Source organism: Galleria mellonella, unplaced genomic scaffold (genome assembly GCF_026898425.1).
Source record: "Galleria mellonella isolate WM207_F2 unplaced genomic scaffold, CSIRO_AGI_GalMel_v1 utg159, whole genome shotgun sequence".
NCBI classification, from domain to species: domain Eukaryota; kingdom Metazoa; phylum Arthropoda; class Insecta; order Lepidoptera; family Pyralidae; genus Galleria; species Galleria mellonella.
In genome coordinates this window covers 763392-775752 of record NW_026442004.1, presented here as the reverse complement: position 1 = coordinate 775752, position 12361 = coordinate 763392, and the positions used below count along the sequence as shown (strand labels likewise).

Sequence of the window (12361 nt, the reverse complement as noted above, 5' to 3'; positions counted from 1 at the left end):
ATATTGCTAGTAATGGGACTGTTAGACACCATTACTAACAATCCTTTTCCCCTTCCCCCTAATTAATATATTAGAAAATAAATATAAATCAGAATAAAAAAGCTGAACTACTAATATATATACGTAGATATTATAGGATCGTGATGTATAAGACGCATGTTAGATATTACAATTACGCACGCAAACATGTTATATGAAGACATAAATAATGCTCTAGGCACCAAATTTGGGGCTCACATAAAATTAAGTAATAGATGTATTTTGAAATATTAACCTAGTATAAAAGAGATAAAATGTATAAGTTTTATTCGTTAATGTTATTAAAAAAATTGGAATTGAATAATTTCTTTTTAATAAGGATGATGGACTATTGTATAACGTATATTATACAGGACTTCTCTATATGAATGAATGAAAACTCTATATTTTTCACTTCAAAGAATTTTTTTTATACAACTTAGAATGGCAAACAAGCTGACGATGATGGAAAGTGATAACCGTCGCCTATAGACATGAGCAGTACCATGGACATAACAGAGTATTCTGTTTCGCCCATGATACCCCCCATGCGTTGCCATTCCTGAGGACTCAGGTGTTATTCCTCTGTATCCAGTAAATTCACGCCATATCCCACCCTTTAAAACCGAAACACAGGCATGCAAACACAACTGCTTCACGGTTGAAACACGAATGGGACAGAGGTACCCAAGCAATCGACTTTTGTACAAAGTCTCCCTCTGGTAAATAGATATACAGAATAATACAGATTAAAAAGATTAACAATATTTACACAAACAAATGAATGTACTGAGATATTACAAACTATATCACTGCCATACCAAATTAGTAATTCTATAAACACAGAAAAAAGAGCGCATTTTATTGAATTACAAAATATATGCCATAAAAATGTATGCCACTTACAAAATTCAACGAAGGAAAGGAAAATATAATAAACAGGCAAAGGAAAATATTTATACAAAATATTAAAAAAATTAATCGTCATAAAGAAAATAGATAGATTCTCTAATAGACAGTGTATTGATAAATAAAAGACATAAAATAAGACACATTTATTTTTCAGAAAAAATTAAACACATTATATAAAATAATTATTTATTTTAGTGCGCAATTTAACCAAAAGGCAAGTAGCTTAAACAAGGAGTGTATTTCATAGTTTTCCAACACATTACACACCTCATATCAATATTTATTAAGTATAATATATTATTAGTACGTTAAAATACGTCTGGTTCATAGGTGGGAAAGCTTACAGGTGTTCTATTCTTCTGTATTTCACATTTTTAGTTGTATCTTATGTTAAAGTCTAGACGGGTAAAACATAAACCATTTTATTATATGGGGTGACAGCAAAAATATAATGGGTGTATTTTATAGAGATAATACCTAAACAAAATTTGAAAAATATTTTCTTAAAATAAATTTTTTAAATACTATTTATATTACTTATTATCATAATATTGGGGTAAGTATACATTTCTTAGAAAACAATAATTTACCTACTACTACTAATTTACTGCTACCAACTTATAATCATACCAGTTAAACAATCAAGCTAATGAATCAAAATTATAGATTAATTCATTCGATTATTGACTTGCCACAATCGATCAAAACTAGACAAGTGTAGAATAACAATAAACAGTTCAACATTAGAACTCGAATATAGCCGGATACAAAGCAGTAGGAGCTGTAAACACAGAACAGAGCCCTTAAGCAATAATTCATAACGAGCGTGAACAGACTTAGAACTAAAAATACTGGAATAGAACTGACGAAATGAAACAATTGAAAGATTTTTCTTTACTATACATAGTACAAACACAAAACTTTAAAAATCTGTTTACATATTGTACTTAGCTGTATTTAGTTCGGTTTAAACTGTTTTCATAATCTAATAGAGAGTAATATAGCACCTAAACATGTCTAAACAACTTCTGCCGATTTTAGTCGAGTAGAATACTTTTTACTAAATTACTCGCCGCTCGACTAAATTATTAAGGGGTCCCAACTAGGCTTTAGGCGAAGCACGCATTAAGAATATTAATTGTTGAATAAAAAATTATAATCTATGAACTATTACAATTTAGAATATTAATACCATTTACGTATTACGGAAAAAAGTCATGTACATACATGTGAATCCCAATATCTGTATAAAAATAAAACGGTCAAGTGCGAGTTGAACATACACGCCAGGAGTTCCATACATAAAATAATCAAAATAGCTTCTTATATTATTACATATCTATTATTTAAAAAAGAAATATTTAAATTTATATTTTTTTTTGTTAGTTACCTATATATAATATTTAAATACCTGAAAATAATAGTTATTATTGCAATTCGAAATAACTCATTTTGGTGGTATTTTTATTTACATTTTTAATCAAATGTCAAAAACTTGAAACACTAAAAATAAAATTATTAATTTCGCATATTGAGACAGGTAGAATCTAATGTAAAAAAATTACATATAAAATACAGATAATATCATATAAAATATAGATCATTCACTTGTCTATCGTTTCCAAAAGTGTGTTCTATTTTCTACAAAAAAAAAAAAAAAATTATCACACGGTGATGTAAAAATTATAATACAATACCATAATAATATGCATAATTGCTTAGAGACAAAAAATGAGTGCATTTTTAATTTCAACAGGAAGTCAAACAATATGCTAATTAAATGTCATTATATTCATTAATTACATCATTAGATTAAATACATCTTATTAATTTAATACATTATAATATATTTAGAGAAACTTTTAAAAAATTCCCAAAAATGTCTATGCCAAATAATTAATCACACATATAAAGTGAACTTACACTCACAAAAAAAATAGGAACTACTGATACCGTGAAGAAATATAAACATACTTGAATTTCCAAGATATTATTATAAATAATACAATCACTTATTGTACTTACGAATTATTAATATTTATAATTAAACATAATTATTTCAACGAAAACAAGTCATATAATAGTCGCAAATGTTAGTCCTCGTTTTTCTTTTATACTCCCAATAATCTTACATGCTTAGGCAATTCATATCTTTACGACTATCATTTATTATCCACTTCATTCTACTCTCCACCTTATTGCAAATAAATAAGGTCTTAACATTTTCGAACGTAAATGTTGTACGTAAGCTAGAAAATTTTCACTATCATCTGTTTATAAACATGCAGTATCCTAAAAATACACTATGATAAATATTATCGTTGTATTCGTTACGTCTCTTGGTCTGTTCACGTGGGTAATTTTTATTGGGTCCTTGAACTTGTACAATTTGGTCGGTCGATAATTCAGCTATGTGTGTGTGTTGTATTATAATAGGCTTTGATGACTGTGGCCGCGATTCTTTGGAATGATATCACATATTTTATGCACTAGACACGAGCAGGAATTGTCGGAAATAGTCATATTTCTGGTACATTACATTTATAATTCGATTTGTTTAAATTTTATATTGATTTTAGCCTGGAATAGAATGTTATAGTACCTAATTAAAGTACTAATGCAATACATTTGATCTACCATATTCACTTCCTCTATACGCCCCTCATGTTCTTATATAGAAATACAGGTGTTCAATATAATTATAGAAAATATTATTAAATACTAAAGTATTAATAAATATGTAATTCAGTAGCATCTATAACACAAATACTATACAGTATAATAATTAACGTAACCCTTTCTATAAAACTGGTGTTAGTATTAGTTAATAAAAAAAAAATTACCGAAAAAAATAAAAAAAATATATAATTAATTAAGAATATAATTTTAATTAAAATATATATATATATATATATATATATATATATATATATATATATATATATATATATATATATATATATATATATATATATATATATATATATATATATATATTCATACTGAATTCGTCTCTGATTTCATCATCATTTAACTTACTCTTCTCTTACTCGTATGCTATCAATGAACAAATAACTAAGGAGGGGGTTACAATTTTTTCATTACATAAAAACAATCCATTCCATGACAAGGTGTACTCTAATCAACGCCATCTATTCTGTAAAGTCCATGGAGTTGCCCAAGTTAGATAAGAATTAACACTTTCCATCAGGTAGGGCGTCAACGGTAAATTACAGTTCTCTCTTACCCAATACGTAATTATAACTTTTAAAATTTAATATACAAGTAATTGCTATGGAAGTTAAGTCCCGTAGTTACTGGATTTCTTATTTACTAAATATTAAGTTTAAGACGAGCTTGATTTACGATCTAAGGCAGAATACAGTGGAGTCTTTGTTGCTGGCTTGCTCACTATATTTATAAATATGCAACGTAGCATTCTAGCATTAATTACATTTCCTGTTTCTTTTGACTATTGTTCGTTAAGATTTATATATGTTATAAAGAAGCATAGTGGTTCTTGTTTTTTATTCATAGAAATAATAATCATTATTTACTTATATGGAATTTCTTTGAGGGTTACCTACATCATTATGGGAGTTGATATCTTTTCAACTAATCACTGTAAACTTCTGAACGTAGGTCTCCCTCGTTCACAACTATTAAGAACGGTCCTAAACTACCTGAATTCGTTTTATAAATGTTACTCTATTTATTGAGACATAGCCCTACAATATACTGTTCCTTATAATTATTTACACATAAAATGATGCTTTATGTATACAATATCAATATAAATTTTACTATTTTTTACCCGCGACTTTATCTGCGTAACAGGAATATTCATTGATTGGATTGATAGTAGCTTATATCCTACTTTATCCCAAATAATACGTGTCATATCTAATTTCGTGACGATTAGTTGAGCCGTTAAGGCATGAAGAGGTAACAAACAAACTCACTTCTATATTAATAATGTTAGTAAGGATTATTTTTAATAATTATTCTGCATACCATACCACATCAGTGCCAATAATGTAAGCTTCAGAGTATGTAAAAGTATAACCTTCGTTTAATCTTTAAGCTTTAACCGAATTCAAAAGGGCGTAAAGGGATTGTTAGTAATGGAGACTGAGAATCCCATTGCTAGCAATATACCCAACCAGGTCGACCTCCTCGCGGTTCTCCCTCTATCATCGTTAATTCCTGATGAATTTATCATGATGGGCTAACTGCCTGTTTACATTCTCATCTATCACCTTTCCCTGGTGCTCCGCCAGCGTATCCCGTTAGCGCAGGCGGGGTTACCATACCATTTTCACCCATCAAAAAAAAACCGAATTCAAAAAACATCAAGTTCTGAATTCGTTGGCGTTTTGTATTAATTTTGACATTTTCGCCAATGTAAAACTTCAATTAATCCATTCATTAATCATGGTTTTAAAATGTTCTGAAGCTAAATATACATTGTTGATGATTCTTTTTGCTTCCACATTAATTTTATCATACTTTTAAGTGGCTGTTCTCTAAAACCATTATGATTGATATTTTCATAATTTCGTCTAATAAAAATATTCCGGTAATAGAGAATCCACCCGTGTCGAGGTATTGTCGATATTTACTAAATAACTGACTATAGACGCCTCAGGTTACAAGTTAACGGGACCACTTTACTTACAATCGATGGGTAAACTCGTCTATCTAAATTATTCTTTAGAAGAAATTGTAGAACATGAGGAAGAAAAAATATATATTTATTAGAAAAATATAGTCAACAATAGAATCAGTATAGATATGTTTGTAACTATTTACTGATGCCAATTTTATAATATTTTCACCGCATAATTTACATTTCTGTTCTTGCAAAGATTGACTCGGATAGAATGCTATATAGCATTAAGTTCGTCAGTATGTAGTAAACATTTTTTCTAATGTAGCCATTAAAAAACAAATAAATAAATAATATATCAATATCTGATAGTCCAATATTGATATTTTTGTTGACATTTTAGATAAAACATGTAAAAACCTGTGACTTACTACATTATTTTAAACAGTAGGCAAAATGCCCAATTTATACTTATGTAAATGAAGTAAATAATTTAATATTTAATACATATAATAACAATAAAAGAACCAAATACATGACATGTAAATATTTTATTAGGTACAATAGATTATTTTGAGGGATAAAAAAAATAAATTACATACATATCAATATATATTTATATATATTGGTTAATTTGACAAATGTCACTTATTTTTCAACTTTAGAAAAATGTATTTAGACTATTGTTCCATTTTTATAAATAATAAAAAAGTGTTATTATTATTGGTTTTTATAATGAACTAAAATATCAATCGTAAAATTATATTTTTGTTGAAGTATCTGTAATTTAAATTTGTTAAAATTTTTGCTAAAATCTGATAAAATTAAAAACAATTTTTAGTTTCCTTAAGGGGTTTACAATCTTATGATAACACAGTGTTTTAGAGTGACTTATATTAGGTTACTGTGTAAGCATATAATGTTGACTTAACTGTATATACCTAGTTTAACGTGGTAGTTAATTTTTAATTTTCTGTCTCACACGACAAATTTCACGTATCTAGTAATTACTGTATCTACACTTGTTAATTACTATTTTTGCCATAAAAGGTACACAAGTCCATAAAATAATATAAAAAAAAATATGTATATTCATGTTTTACATCATAAAATGGAGCACACCTAAGTAATAAAAACAGAAGAAATTATTTAATCTAATTGAATATAACACGTAAACAATAAAACCGGCTTAATCATTGTTTATTTACAATGTTTGTGCGTAGTTATTTTATATTTACATTGTTCTATAAATATGTATTGGTTTACGTATATCATCGACCTAAGTTATTGTCTGGTGATACATGTAAACCAGTATATACAAGTATCATAAATCTGTTCGCAGCTGACTACTGTGAAAAGATTTTATTATACATGCCCACCAAATAGTATATGATGAAATATTCAAAGTGATCATATTAATAAATTATTAGTAACATATATTACTAACATTTAGTTGTTTTTAGCTACTATACTAACGATGCTTACTAATATTGCGCTTTTTTTTTTCAAGGAAAACATCCGAAGCAGTCGTAATAAATCACGTTTTTGTCCACGGAACATCTACCGGAGCGATATATCTTAAAGAGTTGCAATGTATCAGTGCGGCACAGTCAAGCCCGCCCCTGGTCTCACAATGGCAAATTACTGATCTTTGACATCTGCAGGAACAATGGGGCGACGCAGCCAGCGATTTATGATGTGCGGAGACTGTCGCGGTTTCAATAATTCTGCGCAAACGCAACTCCACGGCCACGTGAGCTGACGTATGGAATTTAAATGTAATCCAATTACCGTCTCGTGTAGACATAGCGTTATAGATAATATCATTCATACATACCTGATAAATTAGTAATGTTATGTACACGGTAACACTTAAATCACGCGTCATAAATATTTAGTTAGATACCTATTTCGATTCTAAATCAAGACAATCTGCATAACCAAAACTGCATTCAAACTACTGTTTTTTTGTTTATGCAAGTCATCTAAATTCCGAGCCCAAATTATTGATCCATAATATCCTGTACCTCTATATTAGAACTTTTCAAATATTATGATAAAAGAAATTTAGCAAAAACAGGTAATACTGTTAAATGGGTCACAATTAATATAATCTCTGCGCATACGCACTGCAATAATACGCATAACGTATGAAGCAATAACTTTGTACAAATTACTTGGCACAGTTTTATGTGATAAATCTTAATTCAAAAAGTACATGAACACTTAGAAATTAATGGATTTTGAATGATCACCTCCGCTTTATCTAATAATTAACTAATACATAATAATGTTGCCCGGTTACCTCGAGAAAGTGCCGGATCTAAACGTTTATTACGAAATTAAATTATAGAGTTAAAATCAAGCAGATAGGCCACGAATAAATAATATCTTCTTTTAAGAAACCAACTGCAATATGAATGTAAATAATATTTTTATATCGCATTTATTATTTTTAATCTTAAATGGTATTTGTATCTCTATTTTAGCTGCTATTAATTTATCTTTCTCTTAAAGCATTTAAGAGGGTCTAAATATTATCCTGTCTAGTCACTCTGTCTACATTCATATGTATTATCAATTTATTTTCAAAGTAGTTACAAATGTACGTTTGTTTAGATTACAAGCTATAATATTTCTTTAATATAAAAAAGACAAAACGTTGGAGTTAAACAAAAGAAGTATGATGGGGGCCGTGTATGATACGAGTTTTGATTACCTAAATACTATTTTGTCATTTTGGTGTGTATGAATGTCTATCAAATCTACCTCCGTGTAGTCTCCTTGGAAATAGCAATGGTTAACTGATGACTTATTCACAATTGGCCAACGGACTGTTTCATCCACATCTATCATCCCCCACTGTTGCCCCACACCAACGTATGTCGATAGCGCAGGTAGGGTACTATTTCATACTTGCTCATTAAAAAAAAAAACTGACTAACTGCATCTTTACTAATCATCTCTCATTGGTACACCACCTTCACAAATGAATAGCCAAAAAAGTCGTAAACCAATCAATCAAAAGTTCATTTACCTATATTTTTTTTAAACAAATAATTTAGAGGCGTCTATATACGTATACGTAGGTACCATACTTATATATAATTTAATTGTACACTTACTATAAATAATTCTATTAATATGAATGATTCAAGGTTTGCTGGAAGAGAACTCGTGCGGAGTTAAGCTCCCTTTTGTACATCTTTATTTAATATACGAGTAAATTATATGTGTGTAATTTTTTGTGTACAATAAAGTATAAATAAAATAATTTTAAATAAACTAAAGTTATATTCAAAGGGGGGGGGGGGGGGTAAAGAGGTTTATTCAGGGTGTCGACCCGCGCGCGTAATACCTCTGGTATTGGAGACGTTCATAGGCTACGATAACCGCTTACCATCAGATGGGCCGTATGCTTGTTTGCCACCTCAGTGGTATATAAAAAATGTAATTTGCATACAATTTTAGAGTGGATATAAATTATAACAAAACATAATCCAATTGACTAATGATGAATAAATTTTAATAATTTACTATTGATACAACTAAAAATAAAACTATATTTATGACTTCAAACTGACGTTAAATCTAAAGCAAAACATAAAGACAACTTTTTAAATGTTTAAACTCTCACAAAATACGTGTTCTACAAAATCTATTATGTTATTGACAAATAAAATGTTGTAAAGGTGTCCACTTTACAATTATACAAGTCAGTAAAACTTTGTGCAACGACTTTTTTGGATATAAAACAATAAAGCTTTCAATAGTAAAATAAAAAGTTCATATTACCTGTTATTTTATTAGAGGTGCACCTTTAAAAATAAATATTTTAAACGAATCCTGCAGCATTATTGTTCACTATTTATTACAATAAGGTGCAAAGCAGAGCATTTACGTATTAAAAAGTCGTTTAATTCTATATTCTACAGTAATACAAAAAAAAATTGGTTGTAATAAGATATTGGTTTGTAATAAACTAGCGTCTCGATTTTGTTTATCCTAGAGAGTGAAAATATAATGACGTAATCATCATTATATCAACCATTAACTGTCTACTTCTGAACATAGGTGTAAGGAAAAATATGATATCTCTTTAAAATAAAAATATAAAAAAAATAATGTTTCATAACAAAAACTGAGATTGCATTTTAAAAATATCGCAGAAATATAACCAATACAAATCAACGTAAATAAATAGGTTAAGGAAAATATATTAGCTTTATAATTGTTGCCTGTATATAATTTATATATGTTAGTAAATCGTATAGAATGGCTGTCGTATTGTTTAATTTTTTTAAAATATGTTATGTAAATATCTATAATTTTATAATGTTAATATTCGCGACACAGTTTTATACTTCCGCGGATATCATCGTTTTTCAATAATATTGTAACCAATGTTTTTGTTCCAAATAAAAAAATATTATTATTATTATTATTAATTATGCCTCATTATAATTAAATATACTATAAGAAGTAATTAATAGACCAATATAAAAAAGTCAAATAATGTTTAAATATAGAAAAGGAATAGCCCTGAGCCATCTGCATCTACTAACTTCCACAATGCATTTGATTTGGCAGTCTAACGGCTGACACCATGATATTGATGATGATAATAGAAAAACAATAAATCATTGCTAAATATTTCCTTTATTTTCTGCAATTCTGTGTCTTCAAATTTACATTATATTTAATTCTTTGACATTACAATACATTATGTTATTTTTATTTATAAATGTCCCCATAATAATTTGTAAAACTATAACGCTAACTTAGAATAAAAAAATAAATAAACGTCAAACACGCGAGACTAAATTAATGCGGTATTAAAAATTCAATTAAAAGCCACATAAATGCGGTAAAGTATATTTATGACCTATTTCAATAGGGCACGTTCCATATTCATCGAGATCGCAATAAAGACTGTAATTACACAACTACTCGCTAACAGTTACTGAATAAAAACTAAATACCGGTTTTGGTCTTTACAAATTTGCAAAGATATATATATTTTTTTGAAGTACATATATATCTACATTATTTTTTTGGGACGAAAATGAAATAACGACCCCACCAATGGATACAAGTGGGTGGTGATAGACGGGAATAAAATCAACTGTGTTAGACACCGAATTAACTACGATAGTTTCCAAAGTGAACTACGTCGATCTAAGGTTTATGGCCAGCAATGAGGCCGGTAGTCCCCGTTCCCAACAATCCCTTCTCCTTACCCATATATTTAGATTTTACAAGTAAAAATACATAATCATAATATTAAGTGAGTAAATCCCCCAGTAGCTACCTACTTGATAGAAATTGTAAGAGGATGGGAAAACGGTTTAATTATTCTAGAGAACATTTAAAGTAATTGATTGTAAAATGGGAAATCTTATAAAATTCGTCTTCTAACAGCTGTAGTGACGCACTCAAACAGCTGATCCTATAAAATATGTTGTAAACAGAACCGCAATAAAAAGAAGGGACCGCGTGGTTACTGAGCGGCGCGCCGCTATAAAACGCGACGCACACTGGTGGCCTGTGCCTAAAGATTCTAATACCTGTTTATTTTTTTAATTCGAAAAAAATATGTAAAAATTATTAAACTGAAGCTAATAATAAACCATGTTAGTAAGTCATATAGGTACCATAACAGAAGATGTCGTTTAAAAATTGTTGCTTTACGTACCAAAACCATATTTTATATTTTACCTTTTACCATTGTAACTCAAAATTTATACTAGTCTACCTATATCTATATCTACCTATTTCATCCATACTAATCAACACAGATTAACTCATTACATTGTTGATATTATTAATCTATAACTTTTATTTTTAACAAGAGATAATGTGTTTTTATAATAAATTACTGCATAAAGTAGACAGAAAGCACAGGTAGGTACTACGTAATACTTATGATTGCATATTTATATTTTTTTATCAAATTTATATCGTAAATTCCATTAAAATCATTTTGTTAAATCTATTATTTTAATTTTTTTGCACTGTGATCGTTACAAACGAATATACGGCTCGCCTGACAATAAATGAGTAGCGTACCTTTATTATAACCAGAAATAGAGCCATCTAATGTATTTATTTCTACAGTGACCTGAAGTGTCCTAATTAAAACTTTCCACTCATGTAGGTATCTATATCTACCTGCCACATAATTTATTACGGTTACGTCATACGGACCTACAGTTGAATTTCTATTTGTGGTGTTGGCATGTCCCCAATTTTAGTATAAATTCCTATCCATAATGAGTTGGTAACTGTTGATGAAATATTGATCTTATCCGGTTTTCTCACGCAAGACATTTTATAATGACTATCTACGAGTATATACTTTATTTATGTATCATTTATACAAATAGTATAACCATTATTATTGTTCTGAATACAATAATATAGGGAAGTGTATATAACTCGATCTGTATAAAATTTATTAAATTCCATTTAAACAATACTTATTATTGTCTACAAATTAGCTTCTATAACTGTCTTACAGTTCGGTAAATTATTTATATATTATATTAATATTTACCTCAGCCTATAATACATGTAATATTAAGTATATAAAGAAATTATAAACAATTGGCTCATGAAAACACACGTATTAATTAATTATTTATAAAACTTTGTTAAAGTTCTACATTTCTAAATAATTGTAACTAGATTTTAACTACAACAAATATTTTATATATTTAATTATATAATACCTATTACAGTAGTAAGTATACATGTACATATTAATAAATAAAAAAAATTGCTTCTAATAAATAAGAGCAAATAATTAATTATAATAAATTA

General features: G+C 28.4%; 1 protein-coding gene and 1 long non-coding RNA gene across 7 annotated transcripts in view; one reads left to right on the top strand and one right to left on the bottom strand.

Annotated features, from left to right (window-relative positions):
* Positions 1-12361, bottom strand: part of LOC113518855 (homeotic protein ultrabithorax) — a 187446-nt gene that overhangs the window by 156646 nt on the left and 18439 nt on the right. The gene's annotated exons all lie outside the window — the stretch shown is intronic.
* Positions 1-12361, top strand: part of LOC128200164 (uncharacterized) — a 95027-nt gene that overhangs the window by 72467 nt on the left and 10199 nt on the right. For 3 of the 5 annotated variants that reach the window (XR_008252573.1, XR_008252569.1, XR_008252570.1), the window contains one exon: positions 7050-8153. The exons of 1 other annotated variant lie outside the window; for it this stretch is intronic. This is a non-coding gene — a long non-coding RNA (uncharacterized LOC128200164). Of the gene's footprint in view, positions 1-7049; positions 8154-12361 lie in introns of those variants that run through there. One more of the 5 variants, XR_008252572.1, reaches the window with a different exon arrangement.